Genomic DNA, 20,389 nt, shown 5'->3' on the forward strand with positions numbered 1-20,389 from the left:
CAGCAACTGTGTAGAGCTTAAAGACGTCGTCTAGCGATAAAAAAAACAAAAAACTTTTACAGTTGAAAGCCATATCCCAAGTATAAATAAGGTGAAGTATACACACTAAAGAGTAAAGAATAAATAAAAAAATACACAACTGCAAACTTCAAGGTGTAGGGCATTCAAAGAGTTGGTCTAAATGGGGATTTGTGATGTCATCGGCCTCCCCCCTTGCTTGAGGAACAATAGAGGAGCATTAGAGAACAAAAGAGGAAAGGGGGTTGGAGCAGGTGGTCAGTCCAGTTCAAGTGTTCAGCAGTCTGATGGTTTGTAGATATAAAACAGGCTCAGAGAAAGTTTCTGTCAGACCTCACGCTCCGACACCGTCTGCCCGACGACAAGGCAGAGATCAACTCGTGGCTGGGGTGTGTGGGGGTCCTTGATGATGCTGCATGCCTTCCTCAGGCACCGTTTCCAGTAGATGTCCTGGATGGGTGGGAGCACGGTCCCAGTGATGTACTGGGCCGTCTTTAACCACCCGCTGGAGGGCCTTGCAGTCGTGGATGTAGCAATTTCCGTACAAGGCCGTGTTTTAACCAGTCATGACGCTCTCGATGGCGCATCGGTAGTATTTGAAGAGGACCTTGGGTGGCATGGTAATTTTTTTAACCGCCTTAGGAAGTAGAGTCGCTGTTGCGCCATCTTGACAAGAGGGTGGTGTTGTTGGTCCATGTCAAGCCCTCTGGGATGTGAATGCCGAGGAACTTAAAACTTGTTACTTTCTCCACTGCAGTCCCGTTGATGTGGATCGGGGCATGTTACCTCCTCTGCTTCCTGAAGTCAACAATCATCTCCTTTGTTTTGCTGACGTTGAGGGAGAGGTTGTTGTCAAGACACCACAATGCCAGTTCACTTACCTCCTCCCTATAGGTCATTTTATTAGGTTTTTCCAAAATTCCTTACAGTTTAAAATGTTAAAATTCAATCCATCATTAATTTAAAATTCCAAATAATGAACAATAAGTAATCAATTCAAATTAAGCAAACCAAATGGTCCAAGAAAAGCAATCAGAAAAATCTGTCAGTCAATTCAGTCCGTCAGTCAATTCAGTCAATTCAGTCAGTCAGTCAGTCAGTCAGTCAGTCAGTCAGTCAGTCAGTCAGTCAGTCAGTCAGTCAGTCAGTCAGTCAGTCAGTCAGTCAGTCAGTCAGTCAGTCCACAATGTATGTATCTTTGTTTTGGGGGACAGGAAGGGGTGGGGTCTATGCTGGCAGTTGCTGAAAAGAGGTGACAGTTGTGGTTGGTCGCTGCAGTGTCCAGGGTTGGTGATGTGGCTGGGATCGGGAAAACCTGGGTTGGTACTGGAGTTGGGGCCGGGCCGGGACTGGAAGTCGTGCTGGGACCAGGACTGGAGACCAAGGGTTGGTGTTAGGGACCGGGGGGAAAAAACAGGAACGGGGAACCAGAAACCGGGAACTGGGGCTGCTGCAGGTGCTGGGTCGGAATCTGGGTCTGTAGAGCGGAGGAAAGACAACCTGAGGAGCAAGCAGACACACAAGGGAGCCCTAGACCCTGAGGTCAATGGTGGTACGTCCCTGTGGCCTGCTCGCTCCGAGTGAAGATCTGATCTTTGGTCCCTCCTCCGCGCTTCTTCCAGTGTTCTGGTGCTGGAACTGGGTCTGGTACTGGGTATGGTGTTGGAACTGGGTCTGGTACTGGAACTGGGTCTGGTGTTGGATCTGCAGAGGGGAGGAAGAACAACCTGAGGAGCGAGCAGACACACCTGGAAGAACAAGACCCGGAGTATATTATTATTATTATTAGATCAGTGATGGTACTCTCCTGTGGCCTGCTCGCTCCGGGCGTAGGTCTAGAGCTTTGGTCCTTCCTCCGTGCCCTTCTGGTGTGGTGATGACTGGTTCCTGGTTCTGGTGTGGTTCTGTGAGAGGGATAAGTGTAGGGGGAGGAAAGGGGGAAAGGGATGGAGGGGGAGCAGGGGTATGTGGGGGAGGTGGAGGGTATGTCCATCGGCTGGGCTGGTGTTGGAGGAGGAACGAAGCAGCGGCAAGGCTGGACGCTGGAGGCTGGAAGACAGAGGGAGCAAACAGGGCCCAGACCCACCTGACCACGGAGCACTCACAAACAGTTGGTAGGTGTGTTCAGTATGAGTGCCTCCGTGGGGGAAGCTCTCTGTAGGTACCACCTGCCGTCTATAGATGGATTATCTGGTGGGGAGGCAACCATGAACAGCCGTCTAGGGAAAGTCCTTCTGTTCGGAGTGTGTTGTCAAGGTCATGATGATGGGTCTGGGAGGGGGAGACGGTTTCTCGGAGGGGATAGAGGGTCTGGCGGGTCGTGTTTGCTGGCGTCAGGGTTTTGATTCTGGGGTGGTCTTTTGGTCTGGTCTGTTGTTTTGTCCGTTTGGTCATTTTTGTCCAGTTTGGGTCTTCATCGTCATCTAAGAACTGGAGTTGTGAGGCGAGTGGGGTCTTCCTGTTGTATGAGCTGTGAGGGGAGGGGGGTCTTCCTGTTGTATGAGCTGTGAGGCGAGGGGGGTCTTCCTGTTGTATGAGCTGTGAGGGGAGGGGGTCTTCCTGTTGTATGAGCTGTGAGGCCAGGGGGGTCTTCCTGTTGTATGAGCTGTGAGGCGAGGGGGGTCTTCCTGTTGTATGAGCTGTGAGGCGAGGGGGTCTTCCTGTTGTATGAGCTGTGAGGCGAGGGGGTCTTCCTGTTGTATGAGCTGTGAGGCGAGGGGGTCTTCCTGTTGTATGAGCTGTGAGGCGAGGGGGTCTTCCTGTTGTATGAGCTGTGAGGCCAGGGGGTCTTCCTGTTGTATGAGCTGTGAGGCGAGGGGGTCTTCCTGTTGTATGAGCTGTGAGGCGAGGGGGTCTTCCTGTTGTATGAGCTGTGAGGCGAGGGGGTCTTCCTGTTGTATGAGCTGTGAGGCGAGGGGGTCTTCCTGTTGTATGAGCTGTGAGGCCAGGGGGTCTTCCTGTTGTATGAGCTGTGAGGCGAGGGGGTCTTCCTGTTGTATGAGCTGTGAGGCGAGGGGGTCTTCCTGTTGTATGAGCTGTGAGGCCAGGGGGGTCTTCCTGTTGTATGAGCTGTGAGGCGAGGGGGTCTTCCTGTTGTATGAGCTGTGAGGCGAGGGGGTCTTCCTGTTGTATGAGCTGTGAGGCGAGGGGGTCTTCCTGTTGTATGAGCTGTGAGGCGAGGGGGTCTTCCTGTTGTATGAGCTGTGAGGCCAGGGGGGTCTTCCTGTTGTATGAGCTGTGAGGCGAGGGGGTCTTCCTGTTGTATGAGCTGTGAGGCGAGGGGGTCTTCCTGTTGTATGAGCTGTGAGGCGAGGGGGTCTTCCTGTTGTATGAGCTGTGAGGCGAGGGGGTCTTCCTGTTGTATGAGCTGTGAGGCCAGGGGGGTCTTCCTGTTGTATGAGCTGTGAGGCGAGGGGGTCTTCCTGTTGTATGAGCTGTGAGGCGAGGGGGGTCTTCCTGTTGTATGAGCTGTGAGGCGAGGGGGTCTTCCTGTTGTATGAGCTGTGAGGCGAGGGGGTCTTCCTGTTGTATGAGCTGTGAGGGGAGGGGGTCTTCCTGTTGTATGAGCTGTGAGGCGAGGGGGTCTTCCTGTTGTATGAGCTGTGAGGGGAGGGGGTCTTCCTGTTGTATGAGCTGTGAGGCGAGGGGGTCTTCCTGTTGTATGAGCTGTGAGGCGAGGGGGTCTTCCTGTTGTATGAGCTGTGAGGCGAGGGGGTCTTCCTGTTGTATGAGCTCTCTCAAAACCGGCTCCATTTTGATCAGGGGTTTGGAGGGGGTGGAGGCAGTAAGGAAGGGATTTGTTGGGGGTGCAAAGGCAGAGGGGCCGGCAGGGGTGGGGGCTGTTTCTGGGATGTCTTGGGTGGTGACAGGGATGGGGGCCATTTCTGACACATCTTGGGTGGTTGGCTGGGCGGTGCCGGTGTAAAGTTCTGGGTCTTCATGGTTGTTATCTGGTGGAGGGGGTTGGGATTTGGGTTGGTGGCGTTGGCCCTTGCCCTGCAGGCATAGGAACTGGGGCAGGTTCTGAAGAAATTACCTCCTTTCACCACACAAGTTGCAGGGGGCGTGTGGAGGTACAGTCTGAGGTAGGATGGTTGTCTTTACAGATCGTACAGATGATAGCTCTGCGGGTTGCAGCCAGATGGCCCAGTTGTCCGAAGTTCCTGCACAGTTTGGGAATGCCGTAGTAGTGGACGGAGCCTCTGTTGTTCCTCAGCGTGATGGTGCTGGGGAGGTGTTGGACTCCACCCACTCCGGTTGGGTCCAAGTCTTAACATTACTAGCCATTTTCGTGCCCCAGTCCAGATGTTGTCTTCGTCCAGGACACTCCTAGCCGCTGACATGATGGTGGCGAACCTGCTTAACCAAACTTGTATGTCGTAGTCCTGGATGCATTCGTTGTGAAACTGTACTGTAACTACCTTGGATTCTTCTGTAAAGGGGCTATGCTCAGAGTTTGTTAAACGGGGCTGAATCTTTGCAGTTTCGGAATTTCGACCAAATCTGTTCTAGTAACTGTGTGTTCTAGAAACTGGCTTCTAATGATTCCTGTGTCCCTGGGGATTTCACCAGGCAGTTCAGGTTAGACGGCACAATGCCCTCCTCCCAATACCTTGGTGTCGCGCTTGGAGGGAACAATAGTGTTGAATGCTGAAGTGTAGTCAATCAACAGCATTCTCACATACGTGTTCCTCTTGTCCAGTTGTGTTACGGCCGTGTGAATAGTGATGGAAATGGAATCTTCCATGGATCTGTTGGAGCAGTAGGCAGATTGGAGTGGGTCCAGTGGGCCTGGCATGCTGGCCTTGATGTGGGCCATGACCAGCCTCTCAAAGCACTTCATGATAACAGAGGTGAGCGCGACGGGGTGAATGTCCTCTCTCTCTCTCTCTCTCTCTCTCTCTCTCTCTCTCTCTCTCTCTCTCTCTCTCTCTCTCTCTCTCTCTCTCTCTCTCTCTCTCTCTCTCTCTCTCTCTCTCTCTCTCTCTCTCTCTCTCTCTCTCTCTCTCTCTCTCAACATGGACTCCGGAGCTCTGGGTTTTCACAATAAACACAAAACCGCATTAATGAATTATACAGCTGGGGAAATGGGGGTTCAGGGGAGGGGAACAGATTTGAGACTGAATAGTACATTTCATAAATGCTTGATTTGTTCAGTCTGAAATCTTCTCCAACTCAGGGGATGGACGTTAATGCAGTGTACTCTGGGAAAAGCACAATGCAGTGATGCAATACAATATTATAATTGATTATAATATGATTGACATTCATTCATAGTAGAGTGTCTGTTTCCAGGAACATGTTTTTCTGCAGCCTCAGGCAACTCTCTCTCCCCCTCCTTGTCTCTCTCCCTCCCTCCCTCTCTCCAGATTGGGTCTCTGTAGGGGTGAGTGATGTGTCCCACCAGGGAAGATCCTGTGTGATGGAGCCATACAAACACTACAGGAGCCATTGGACACAGACCAAGACATGGCTGCATTCAGGTTGTGAGTAAACCTATCAAGAAAATCTGTACGCTATTAATCACAGTATATAAATTAGTATATGCCCGTTAGCAGACGCTGTCATCCAAAGCTTAATGTCATGTGTGTATACATTTTCCGTACGGGTGGCCCCAGCGGCAATCGAACCCTTGATCTTTGGCGTGGCCAATCGTCATGCGTTACCTACTGAGCCACACAGTAAAAAGGACCGTTTGAATATTAGAACATACCACAAATGACTGTCTTATTTGGTTGCTATTCCCACAACACGACAGCATTCAGGCAGTGAGACGGCCAAACGCTGCAAAATGGCTCACTTCAACGGAGCATTGAAAATCCACTGCATGCTGTATTATTTTGTTGTTACTTGGTTGTTATTTCCACAACATGGTGGCGTGTGTTAAAAATGTATGAAGATTATTTCCCCCCCCCCACTGGTTTAACAGCGTTCAGGCTCAACAGGTTTCTCGCTGGTTTCTGCCTCTTGTCATCGAGAGCTCACCAAAGGGCCCCACTGTCACGCCCTGGCTCTAGGGACTCTTTTATGTGGAGCCAGGTTGTGTAGTGTCTATGTTTTGTGTTCTATGTTCACGATCTAGTTTATGTGTTTCTATGTTGGCCCGGGGTGGTTCTCAATCAGAGGCAACGTGAATCAGCTGTTGCTTGTTGTCTCTGATTGGGAACCATACTTAGGCAGCCTGTTGTGCACTTGTCTTTTGTGGGATCTTGTTCCGTGTAGGTTTGTGTGTTTATGACCGAGGACTTCACGTATCGTTTTGTTGTTTTGTAATTAAAAGTACCTATTAAAGTATGTACTCATATCACGTTGCGCCTTGGTCCGCTCATTATGACGATCGTGACACCCACAGTTATTTATTTTGTGGCGAGGTTCTCCTAGTTGTGTTTTTGAAAGTGCACATATCTATGAAGTGTTCCTCTCTTCATTTGCACTGGCCATGGACTTTAACATGCGAGAGACTAATGGTATAAATGTGGTAGACCTACATCAGCTCCCTCTGGGGGTAAAAACGGCTTCCTTTCCAGTTGTGGCTGTGTGTGTGTGTGTGTGTGTGTGTGTGTGTGTGTGTGTGTGTGCGCGCGCGCTAAGAAGAGCTAAGAAGTAGGAATGTCATTAAATATATTAATACATGTTAATACCTTCCCAGCTCGACTCTACTGAATACATGCATGCTTTGAAGAGGTTTGAGCAGTGGGCTCAGGGAAAAGAGTTGGAAATAGCTTTCAGGCTAAATAAGCTAACACTAAAACCTTGATGTACAGTACAGGCATGAGAGATGGGACTTGGAACCAGATGTGTTCATGGATTTGGACAGTACAGCCTCCTAGTTATTATGACCATGTATTTAAAGTCAAGTCGTCGGTACTGAGCCTTATGTAATGCCTGATATAAGCAAGGTCCATGTCTGAATATCTTTACTGTGTTGAATATGACTATGTAGAGTATGTGGAGGAGGTTCTACAATGTCTATTAACTATCAGTGGGATCACCTCTGCTCTCCCATTTAAATACCATTCTGTTCCAGGCAGCGCTGGCTTTCATGTCACGGATTATGTTCAGCAGGTTTAGCCAGTCAGTCAGCCAGTCAGCCAGTCAGCCAGTCAGTCAGTCAGCCAGTCAGCCAGTCAGCCAGTCAGCCAGTCAGTCAGCCAGTCAGCCAGTCAGCCAGTCAGTCAGCCAGCCAGTCGGCCAGTCGGCCAGTCAGTCAGCCAGTCAGCCAGTTGGCCAGTGTATGGCTTAAAGTGGTCCCATGGACAGATACTCCAATCTCCGCTGTGGAGCTTTGAAGCTCCTTCAGGGTTATCTTTGGTCTCTTTGTTGCCTCTCTGATTAATGCCCTCCTTGCCTGGTCCGTGAGTTTTGGTGGGCGGCCCTCTCTTGGCAGGTTTGTTGTGGTACCATATTCTTTCCATTTTTTAATAATGGATTTAATGGTGCTCCGTGGGATGTTCAAAGTTTCTGATATTTTTTTATAACCCAACCCTGATCTGTACTTCTCCACAACTTTGTCCCTGACCTGTTTGGAGAGCTCATTGGTCTTCATACCATCCATTGCTCTCAGTGGGGATGATGTGTCACAATTCCATGAATAGTGAATGGAGTCTGATACAGTGGGCTCTGAGTCCCTGGCAGTGTGATTTGTATTTTTATCCTCCTTTCTCTCTCATTTCGACTCTGACCTTCCCTCGCTTACACTCCTGTTCTGGAGTCCTTAACCCAAACACATTTTCTGTCTCTTCTCTTCTCTTACTACATGATTCCATATGTGTTATTTCATAGTTTTATTGTATTCACTATTATTCTACAATGTAGAAAATAGTAATGAAATAAAGAAAGAAAAACCCTTGACTGGTACTGTATATATATATATATATATATATAATTTTTTAAATATATTTTGTTGTTGTTGTTATTTCCCCCTAACCCCACCACCCCTAATTGGAGTAAACTAATTACCCGTTACGAGATTGCTATACCCTTACGGAAGAAAAAAAAACATGAATTTCACGTGAACACGTGATCTCGTGTGATCTCATGTGATAAGTGATTTAATGTGAAGTTACTGTGACAACATATGATAAGATAAAACTAACTACACGTGACAATATTTGAGCATGTGAATGCCCAGGGTGTCAAATGTAATTTAGAATATTTTACTTTGAAAGGCATCATTTACATTAATTCAATTGAAACAGTCACGGTCCCCTGCAGGTTTGGTCTAGTTTCAGGTTTGTTCCAGCGACGTCCCCAAGGACGTTTTTAGGATGTTCTTAGAATGTTCTGTCCTTTAACATTAGTGCCTTCATTTAGCTGTAAAAAAATACAGTAGCCTTTTGTAGACAAAAACCTCCAGGGGACCTTTTGTAAATATGGTAAATCTACAAAAGGCTACTGTATTTTTTTTTACAGCTAAATGAAGGCACTAATGTTAAAAGGACAGAACGCTGCTGACTTGTGACTCAACACCACTTGGGATTGGAACTCACAGTCTCGTGGTTGTTGTTAGCTACCAGACATTCCTGCTGGACCACCAAGTCTGTGGACATAATGGAGAATGGCAAGAAAACGTTTCTGCAAAAAAAGTTGCTGTTAAAATAAAGTAAATGAAGGCGTTATTTCGATAAAATGACAGCATGCTGCTGTATTCTGATTTAAATTACTGTAAAATCTTGTAGTGTGACCACAATTGGGACTCAGCTTTTAAAAGGGATTTGAACTCGTAACTTCTTGGTCGCTAGCAACTTTAAACTTCCTGCTACAGTGCAGCTACACCACCAGATCTGTGAGCGTAAAAGAGATACGGCCACAGACTTAATGGCAGGAATCCATTCAAGCACTTAGCTAAAAGATGCCCAGAATCAGGTAAATCATTGTCCAATTATATCACCACCAACATAACATCAGCGTTAAACTAGCAGTGCTCAAGGACACTTGACATAGAGATTTGAACTAGCTAAATATTGGTTTGAAGTGCATCGATGTTTCTGCAGTGCCACCACGTTCATAATTACTACTTGGAACATATATTAACACACCCGCAAAAATGAAGGGTATGGTTAGGGTATACTACAGGGTTGTTGCCTGGGGTACAAAAAGGTCAAAGGTAAACTTCACAGGTACACATATGAGCTCACATGGTATAGTTCGGTACCTTGTAGTAGTGATGGGAAACCGAGGCTTTCTGAAGGCTTCAACGCTTTCAACAAATTGTGCCGAAAAAACGGTTAATTACTCGGAGCGTCATTATCAGTTCACAATTACACATTAATGACAACTCTCCCGAGTGGCGCAGTGGTCTAAGGCACTGCATCGCAGTGCTAGCTGTGCCACTAGAGATCCTGGTTTGAATCCAGGCTCTGTCGTAGCCGGCCGCGCCCGGGAGACCCATGGGGCGGCGCACAATTCGTCCAGGGTAGGGGAGGGAATGGCCGTCAGGGATGTAGCTCAGTTGGTAGAGCATGGCGTTTGCAATGCCAGGGTTGTGGGTTCGATTCCCACGGGGAATTAAAAAATTAAATAATGTATGCACTAACTGTAAGTCGCTCTGGATAAGAGCATCTGCTAAAATGACTAAAATGTCAAATCAGCAGGTCAGCAATAAATACCAGCGTGTGATTATCAGATAGTTTTTTTTCTGCTGTTTTTGTCAGAACTCCGTAGCGCAGCGGTTAAGTCATTGGCTTTAGTAGTTTACAATCCGTTGGGATACCAGATCTTACATCTCCCTTTTTTTGCCTTAAAGATTACTCTTTTTTTTTTTTACTGAATCTATGGCATTATTTAGGATGCTTAACACAGAAGCTCATACTATACTAAATCAAACTAATGATTTGAACAACAGTGCAGAGAGTGTGGTTTCACATAATACCATTTCCTAAATAGTGTGCCTTCACGCCCTCATGTGCTTGAATGTTCCATAGTTCCCTACTCTGGCTGCTGAGATACTGGTCAGGTGAAACTGTCTGTACAAAATCTTTAAAGTATTTCTACTTAAGTACTTTACACCACTGCCAATATGCTACTTGGACTTACTGTTACTGCGATGGGTGTTCCAGTTTAGATGGTTTTGGTAGTCTCATATAGTCTTCCCAACCCTGGCAGTCATTCTGAATGCATGTTGGATATCCCCACTCCGGCTTCAACCTCAAACCCTCACGTCCTTGAATGTTCCATAGTTCCTTACTCTACCTGCTAAGCTACTGGTCAAGTGAAACTGTCTGTATAAAATCATAACTATATTTGTAAGTACGGTGTCCAGTTGAGGTCGGTGTTTGAAAGCAGCTTGGAATCCAAGAAAGCACCGGAACCACGGCGGAATCACAACCGAAGCTTTGGACGTCATTGATGACGGATTTCTGATAAAGTGATACACGCATTGGCACACTGCTTCGAAGTTAGCTGCTTAGCGATTTCAATGCATGCCTCGGAGCTCATGACAGTGCTAGTCAACCCTGTCTGCTGCATTGGGCCACAAGTTCTCATCCACATCACATCGAATGGCCTCTCGCGCAATACACCTGGGAAATAATCTCTTTGCATGCCTGAACCATCCCTGGCAATCTTCTGCAGAGATATCCCAGGCATCCTGCATTCATTGCATCCAAGAGTGACATTTGATAATGTGGATGGTGGTCATAAACTTTCCACCTCCATGAGGAAAATAATTATTCTATGGGGTTGAGGAAGGGAGAGTAAGGGGGGAGGAAATGACACCATCCTGGGATGGGCTGCAAACCACTCTGTGACTGCATGGGAGTGGTGAAATGCCACATTGTCCCATACAATCACCCAGGTTTCCATATTTCTTCTGACTTGCCCTCTTTCTTCACCTGGCAAAAGCCTTCCATAGAGGTCATCTATGAATGAAATGAGGCACTCTGTGTCGTATGGCCCAATTAGTGGTTTATGTAACAGCAATCCTTCAGAGGATATTGCGGCACACATTGTGATGTTGGCACCCCTCTGGCCCGGGACATTCACTGTTGCTCTTTTCCCAATCACATTCCTTCCACGTCGGCGTGTTTTGGCCATGTTAAAACCAGCCTCATCCACAAAGACGAACATGTGGGGTGTTGGCCTGGCTTCAAGCTCCATGACACTCTAAAATATTGTCAATCCACAGGGCAACATAACAGTTATTCTATAACAGTAGTTTACATTACAGTATACTGTAACTGAAATCACTGCTGAGTGTGCAGTGCTCTGGTGGGTTTTGTTTACAGTAAAAACAGCACTGTATTACAGGATATAGTCATCTTACCTGGACATATTGGTACCAGGGTTCCTTGACACGATCAGAGTTGCTCTCAAAGGGAACAGTGTACACCTGCTTCATGCTGATATGATGCTTTGTCGAGACTGTAGCAATGGTTGTCGTGCTTACACTTTCAACATTTTGAAATGTATTATTGTCTGCCAACACTCTCTCTTGAATTTCTCTTGAGTTTTATGGCATTGTTGCTAATGGCCATGTCAACAATTACAGCTTCCTGCTGAGCAGAGAAAATCCTACCTCTCCCCCCTCCATTTGGTAACCGTTGGGTCCTAAAACAGAAATACAATTACACACAAGTGGTTCGGAGAGCTTTTGCTCAATTTACTACTCTACAGTAATATTCAGTACAGTTAGATGCCCATGCAGAATGCATATCTTACCTGTTTTTTGCTGGAAGGTTCTTATAATAGATGACACAATTGAGCGTTGCAAATTTGGCTGCACTCTGAGACCAGCATCTCTCATTGATAGACCATGATTGACAACATGATCAATGATTGTAGCCCTAATGTCATCTGACACTACAACTCTGGATCTTCCCCTCAATCGTCTTCCACCACGGATACGTAATCCTCTGCCTTGCCCGGCAACTCTTCCACCTCTGTAAGCCACAACACGATCTCTGGCTGGGTCCATGTTTATGTAAAATATATTCCAAAGATGGCCGCTTTTGTAGTGATGGTAATGACATAAAAATGGTAAACACCTGGGTAGGTCTTCAGTTACGTAATGTAGAATGAAAATCAGATGTGAATAATTAAGAGTTATTATTATTATTTTTCTTTATTAGAATTTTAGTCTAATTCAATTTTCAGTAGATTTTGAACTTGAGTTGAACAGTTTTGATAAGGGTATCTTAACATTTGCAAAATGGTCTGTAGATACATAGAGTTTTGTTGGTAAATGTGTTTTTGTGAGACAAGTATTTATGTAATTTGAAAGATGTTGTCATTGAATGCATTTTGTGTCAAAGCAATGACAAAGGATCCACAGGTTGCCACATAGAGTGTTGTTGTGATAACTGTATTTAGAGTTTTGCACATGTATCCGCAGTATTGAACAAAATTGTAAAATGGTTTTTGAACTCTATAATTTGTTCACAAGCATGATAGCTGTACTTTTAGTTTATAGTTTGTTGGCCATTAGCCAATTGGCGTTTCCCAATGATTTCAAAGCATTTTAATGCGTCCAACTGGTATTTACGATTTCACAACTGGTAAATTCCCATCTCCTACATGGTTACAAACGCAGCTTTATAGTTAATATATTGGGTTGAAAAATGTACCCTAAAAGGTACTGACCAGTATGATGTGTAACTCTGAAGGTACCTTTGACCTTTTTGTACACTAGGGAACAACACTGTACCGTAACCATACTCCTGTGTGTGTGTGTGTGTGTGTGTGTGTGTGTGTGTGTGTGTGTGTGTGTGTGTTCTTGAAGTGGACATTGCCATTGGCTGCATGGAGCTGTATTAAGATAAATCTCTTGCGGCTTTGTTTACACGTTGGAACACTGGAATGTGAGATGTAATCTACACTTTTATTAGGCTGATAGTCATTCTTAGTATTTTGTTTTATGATTTTCAATTTGTCATTATTTCTATGTAACCTACACTTTCTCGTTCTGAGTAGGACTGGTGTGACTTCTTGACAATGAGCTCCCCGTTTTGACAGCTTTAATGCAGTTATACCCCTGACACTATCGTGGTCCTCTGTAGCTCAGCTGGTAGCGCACGGCGCTTGTGACGCCAAGGTAGTGGGTTCGATCCCCAGGACCACCCATACACAAAAATGTATGCATGCATGACTGTAAGTCGCGTTGGATGAAAGCGTCTGTTAAATGGCATATTATTATTATTTACGCTTCATCTGATTGAATCTAGGCCTTAATGTCTAGTGTCTCTGAGCACTGCTACTGTTTAGTTGGTGACAGATAAATCGCACAATTATTGACTTGATTCCGGGCAACTTTTAGCAATGTGCAGAAATGTATTCTCGCCAATAAATCTGTGGCCAATCTCCGTCATGGGCACAGACCTGGTGGCGAAGCAGGAAATTCAGGTCGCTGTCATCTAAGAGGTTGTGAGTTCAAATCCCAGGTGTGGTAGCATCTCAAGCCAATGTTGTCAATTCAGAAAGTAAACCCAGTTCCTATTTTTACGGCATTGACAATAATTGAATTAGAATTAGAATTTCTGTGAACTTCCTGAATACAGTTTGTTGTTGTATATTTACTTACAAAATACATTTTAGCTGTAGAAATACATTAAAAGTTGCTTCCACTATTTTCACCACAGCTCAGTAGCCGGTAACTTACTCTAAAATTACCAGATTATTTTTTATTTTTTTACAGTGTATACCATAAGCACTTCTAAAGTATCCTATAAGTTTAAATGCAATTGCAATTGAGGCAAGTTATTTTGCAGGACGGGACAAAAAGTACCCAAGTGCATTGCTATTGACAGTAAATAAATTGCAAAACACTAATACAGTATCCTATTACTGTAGACATTTACCGTAAAATAACTGTAACATTTACCCCAAAATAAACAGCAATGGCTAACAGTGTAGTTCCATGTTATCACGTCACTTCAGATGTGATCACTTTTTCAAATGTGCAATTCCATGTGTTTATTGCTGTTCAGCTAAAATGATGACCCCACCTGGGATTTGAACTCAGAACCACTGGATTGGAAGTAGGCTGATCATTCTGCTGCGCCACAAAGTCTGTAGCATTCCTTCACACATTCAATACCTATAATACATCTCTGCAAAAACCTAATCTGCACTGCTATTATAGTTACCAGTTATTCTGACTATTCTCTCATCATTGATTTAATTGAATTATTTCAGTAATTTGAGGGTTTTCTGTATAGTTGTATAATGTTGGTGGGGCATATAATTCTGTTTTAATGTTACTCCTGAATCACTATGATAAATATAATCGTTTTTCTTGAGTGTATTTTTAACAAAACTGAGATTTACTTTGAAGTCCAGTGTAGGAATACAGGTGAAATCAGTTTCTGACACAGGCATGGTAGCGTAGCAGGAAGCTCTGAATGCTGTGAACCAAGAGGATGTGAGTTCAAATCCCAGGTAACAACATGTTGAACAATAATGACTCTATAAATACACACAATGTTGTCCCATATGTATGTTGAAAGCCCTGTGTATCATAATGACTTGGTTTGCAGAAATCTCATGTAGAAATTTGAATCCAGATGTGAAAGGTTATGTAATCACATGTGAAGTATCTATGGTGCCAGGGTACTGATGCGTAAACACACTGGGAGGACATTTTGTCTACTCTGCAATATGTCAGTTTGCCCCGACCTGCATCCAATGGCTATGTCGAGGGTCACACCAGTTAGCTATGAGACATTTACGTTTTAGTCATTTAGCAGACGCTCTTATCCAGAGCAATTAGGGTTAAGCGCCTTGCTTAAGGGCACATCGACAGATTTTTCACCTAGTCGGCTCGGGGATTAGAACCAGCAACCTTTCAGTTACTGGCACAACGCTCTTACCCACTAAGCTACCTGCCGCGACCAGTCGAGGGTCGCACCAGTTGGCTGTGAGACCATTCGAGGGTCACATTAGTTGAAAAATGCCTATAACAAAAGTATCAGTACTTACTATAGAATTATGTAGTAAACTGTAGTATACTGTAGAATACTATACTGCACACTGTAGTATCCCTCAATCATGTGTAGTACTTAGTATATAATGTTGTAGTATACTGGAGAACACTATATTAAATACTACAGTATACTACAGACCCACAGCTAATAGTACACTTTTCTGTATATACAAAAGTATGTGGACACCAATGTTCCCTCTGAACTGCGCCCTCCGGTAGCCCCGAGACAGCCGCACAGCTCCCCTGACAGAAGCACGAGATTGAACTTCACTCAACCATCTAGAGTTTTCACTATCAACGTTTCCCTTTCCTGTGGCAATTGTGATCGTATCAATGCAATATTAGCCACTCTCAATGTAACCTAACGAAACAAAAAAAAACGAACTATGCAAGAGATTTTCTTGTAGGGAGAACACATCGGAGTAGGGTTCTATTGAGCATGACTCAGCCCATACTCTACAGACAGGTGCGGTATAACCAATCAGAGCTGCCGTAGGCCTATATGAAAAATAGACCATTGCCATATATGGATCTGTGCCATTTACTTTGAACTTGACCGTGTTCGTGAGTACATAACCTTGTTTTGAGATCAAAGCAAAATTAGCATGTAGCCATGTGTGCACATGTTGTTCATATCCTTTGCTAGTTAGTGAGTTTTTATTCCAGTTATAGATACATTGTAGTCAGCAATAGTGGAGTGATTGCTTCCTACAAGAGAACAAAGCATTTATATTTCTAGACATCTTTGAAAAGCAAGTCAGGTAAAGAGCTTTTTCTGTCTTAAAGGACCAGTGTTTTGAGACAGGCTTGAATAAGCTAAGTAGCCAATAGGCAGAGAGAAGCATAATTTGTCTGATTCTCTGTAATAATGGAATGGGAATAATAATGCATTTTTATTTTGTAAAGTGGTTTCTTGCATCGAACAACACAACATTTTCAGTCACCTCCTTATCTGAAGGACAAGTTTTATTTTCAAAAGTCTCATGGAATGTAGGCCTACACTGAACACCACACATTAGCTGCTACTGTAGGCTGAATGATAGGACAGCTATTTCCATGTTAAAATGTTATGGGATTCATTTTCTCCATAGTTTTTAATGGTAGGCCACTCTGGTAGGCCTACATTATGATCAAATAGCCACAGTAGCCTACTTGGACACTGTTAAAACTGTAACTTAAAGTGGGTACAGCCTCAGTGTTCACAGTAAACGCGCACTGGAAGTTGCACAGAATGAAGTTTGCACTCAGCAGAAATAATTAGAGGGAACATTGGGGACACCCCTTCAAATTAGTGGATGTAGCTATTTCAGCCACACCCGTTGCTGACAGGTGTATAAAATCAAGCACACATCCATGCAATCTCCATAGACAAACATTGGCAGTAGAATGGCATTACTGAAGAGCTCAGTGACTTTCAATGTGGCACCGTCATGGGATGCCACCTTTCCAACAAGTCAGTTTGTCAAATTTCTGCCCTGCTAGAGCTTCCCCGGTCAACTGTAAGTGCTGTTATTGTGAAGTGGAAATATCTAGGAGCACTCTCCCGAGTGGCGCAGTGGTCTAGAGATCCTGGTTCGAATCCAGGCTCTGTCGTAGCCGGCTGCGACCGGGAGACCCATGGGGCGGCGCACAATTGGCCCAGCGTCATCCAGGGTAGGGGAGGGAATGGCCGGCAGGAATGTAGCTCAGTTGGTAGAGCATGGCGTTTGCAACGCCAGGGTTGTGGGTTTGATTCCCACGGGGGGCCAGTATGAAAAAAATTAAATAATAATGTATGCACTCACTAACTGTAAGTCGCTCTGGATAAGAGCATCTGCTAAATGACTAAAATGTAAACAACAGCTCAGCTGCGAAGTGGTAGGCCACACAAGCTCACAAAATGGGATCGCCAAGTGCTGAAGTGCGTAAAAATCGTCTGTCCTCGGTTGCAACACTCACTACTGAGTTCCAAACTGCCTCTGGAAGCAATGTCAGCACAGAACTGTTCATCGGGAACTTTATGAAATGGGTTTCCATGGCCGAGCAGCTGCACACAAGCCTAAGATCGCAATGCCAAGCATCAGCTGGAGTGGTGTAAAGCTCACCGCCATTGGACTCTGGAGCAGTGGAAATGCCTTCTCTGGAGTGATGAATCATGCTTCACCATCTGGCAGTCCGACGGAAGAATCTGAGTTTGGCAGATGCCAGGAGAACGCTACCTGCCCGAATGCATAGTGTAAAGTTTGGTGGAGGAGGAATGATGGTCTTAGGCTGTTTTTTTTATGGTTCAGGCTAGGCCCCTTAGTTCCAGTGAAGGGAAATCTTAATGCTACAGTATACAATGACATTCTACAACTCCCCCGAGCTAATAGTATCAGGTCCTACTGCAGCCAAATGTAGGGCACTATATAGTGAATAGCATGCCATGTCAGCAACAGGAAATTCGATTTTTGGGTGGATTATAATGAATGGACATTTTTGTAGGGTTGATTCATTTTGTATTAGTTGAAATCAAGTCTGAAAATGTTAAATGGAAATTACAAACTTTACACGCCTTTTTAAACCTTGAATACACTATAAGTTTGCATTTCCTGTTGTGCAGGAAATTTCCTGCAACAACCGGGTGATCAAATTAAGATCCTACATCTGTAGTTAGCATTTTGTACCAGGTAGTTACCAATTTGTGTTTGAGTTCTTTGAAGTTACTGTCTGTTCATGAACCCCTCAGACTTTGTATGCATCCCAAATGCCTCCCTGTTTACTACCAATGGGGCTCTGGTCAGAAGTAGTGTGTTATATAGGGAGTGTTGTTTAGCTTGCCGTTCCATCTCATCTGTTAAGTAGATTATGCTGTGGCTAGTGCTGAGCGATTCATGCTTTTTGAGGTCGGTTCAGTTTCGGTTCGATGACTAAAAAAAATTTATCACGTTTTTCCATTTCTATTTTTTTTTTTTAATGCACTATGCATTATGTGGGTTGAATGCTGTAACACAGAATAAAACAATTAATAAAAGTCACATTACTTTAATAAAATATTTGTTTTATTTGAGGACTTTATTATTTCATTCCAAGTCATCATCTCATCTCTATAGAGCTGCTGCCTGTGCTGTCTGACTAAATCACTATTTTAGTAGTTCTTCAAAGTAAATAAGGCATACTTCTATGACTGCTGAATACCAACTATCAATCACTTACATCATGTATTTTCAGGTAGAGATACCTCGCCAAGCAACAGCTTTCTATCCCCCTCGATCGGTGCGTTCTCTCTTCTCTCAGCGGGCGCGCAATGGATTATAGTCATTGTAGTTCATTACCGTGTTTTCTGCTTTAAACTATGTACAATATTGGCCTGTTGGAAACTACAACTCCGTACTACATCGCACAGTTCAGGCTTGATCTGATTTATCTCTACATCAAAAACTCCACATCGAGCATTCGAATAATTGAACCAATTAGTTGTTTAAAAAAAACGAAAAAATAACTGAAATGTCGGTTAATCGCTCAGCACTAGCTGTAGCTATTGCCAATGCATTACACAACTACACAATCAACTAAAGTTCTAATAGAGGAGTCGAATAATGGAACACCCAATACTAGCCATGGTAGGGATTGTGATAATAAAGCACATTTATAGTATTTATAGGGATAAGGGATAAGACGGTATTACAAGAAAAGATAACAAGCAAAATAATACATCTTCAAATACAACTAATTAGAACACATGTACTCAATCAACATAGTGGAGATAAAAACATAGCGAACAGAATACATAGAAGGCACAGTATGTGGGTATGTGAGGATGTATTGTGATGGAAGGTGTGGTGTGCGTTTTTGTGTTTGAAAAAGTGTGCCGTTAAGTGAGTAAGAAAGGAAATGGTTGCATATCCCAGAACCAATGTGTGTCTGTGAACAGGGGTTGTGAGAGAGAGCTTTCACATTTTGTGCAGATGAGGGATATACATTTTAAAATATAGTATACATCTAATCTATTTTTTTATTGTCCTATCATGATGGAATGATCCCCAACCCTATATCCTAGACACCCACCTGAGCGACCCATACACCAAAGAGAAGTCCCTATCTGTTTTATGGCCCTGCTGTGAATTGCTTATATGCAGCCAAAACAGAAAAATAAATGCGGTCAGAGACCTACTTGAGCAGCACCGCCCCCTCAAGATTCTGAGCCTGCCTGGCAGGGTTGGTCCTACAAAGCCAGAGCCCCCTGATGGGAGAGCATAATATACAAGGAAATTCTCAAAGCTGCTAATGAGAACCTTCACGACCTTGTACCTAGCCGGTGGGGGATTCCGGTGGGGTACCCCCACCCAGGTAGTGGCAGTGCTGGCAACACTGGCTGCAGTAACCCATGGGGAGGGGTCACACTCGGACAATCAGAGAGGGGGCTTATTATTGTGGCCCTGGTGGCACAAAATAATCAAAGGTCTGACAGCACGGAGATGCTTGGGAAAAATGGTTACAACGGGGGACCAGAGTGTTTGTGTCTCAGGGGAAGAGGGTGGATCTGAGCTCTATCACCTAGGACTTGACATAGATTCATCAAATCTTACATTGTTGTCAATTTTTGCTCAATCTTGCATGCTTTCTCAAACAGCTGTAACTGTATGTGCATTCGTAAATCAGGTCCTTTCTTGAGTTGGGCTCTGGGATGTAACAACCGTTGAGCGTCTGATCTTATGGTTGATTGTGGAGGAAAGGGGTTGAGTGTGTTAGAGTATGCGCGTGTGTGTTTATCCCACATCTGTTGCAAGGGGGTAAGGATGTTAGGGAGAATATAGGATGAACCACAATAATTGTTTGCTAAAATAATAATTGCTTGACAAAAATGTAATGTAATACAATGGCAATCCGGGTTATAGGTAACAATCCTACGCATGAACTGCCAACATTATTACGCATATTAATTGATAATGATGGAAATGAAGATATGCAAAATATTTTGGATATATATATTTTTAAATAGCTGTATATATATATATATATATATATATTGAGGTGAGAGCATTGGAAATGCTTTTGGCGGTTGACCTGCTTCTGTTTTGTGGGTGGCACTGTGTGCTGTTTTCGATGGATGGGTCCTGGCCTCTCGGGGCCCTAGGGATGCGGAGGGACGGGGGTGGGATGCCGATCACTGGGATGACGACCCAACTTGGGATGGGGAGGGGCTTTAGCGGGGGGAATAGTGGAGAACAATTGGAGGGTTACTTAGTAGCAATGCAAGTATCATGGTACAGCTATATGGACACTCAATCACTATGGTACTTTTTTATTGGTAAATTTACAAACATATATAATGATAAATAGATTTGAAACTTGTATCTCATTATGGTATGTGGTGAAATAAGTATAGCCAATTGTAATGGCTTAGCAGATAATAACAAAAGAAGAACAATATTTACATGGCTCAAAGAGAAGGAGGGCGGCAGGTAGCTTAGTGGTTAAGAGCGTTGTGCCAGT

Source organism: Coregonus lavaretus (assembly GCF_964263955.1).
Source record: "Coregonus lavaretus genome assembly, contig: HAP1_SCAFFOLD_271, whole genome shotgun sequence".
Lineage (NCBI taxonomy): Eukaryota > Metazoa > Chordata > Actinopteri > Salmoniformes > Salmonidae > Coregonus > Coregonus lavaretus.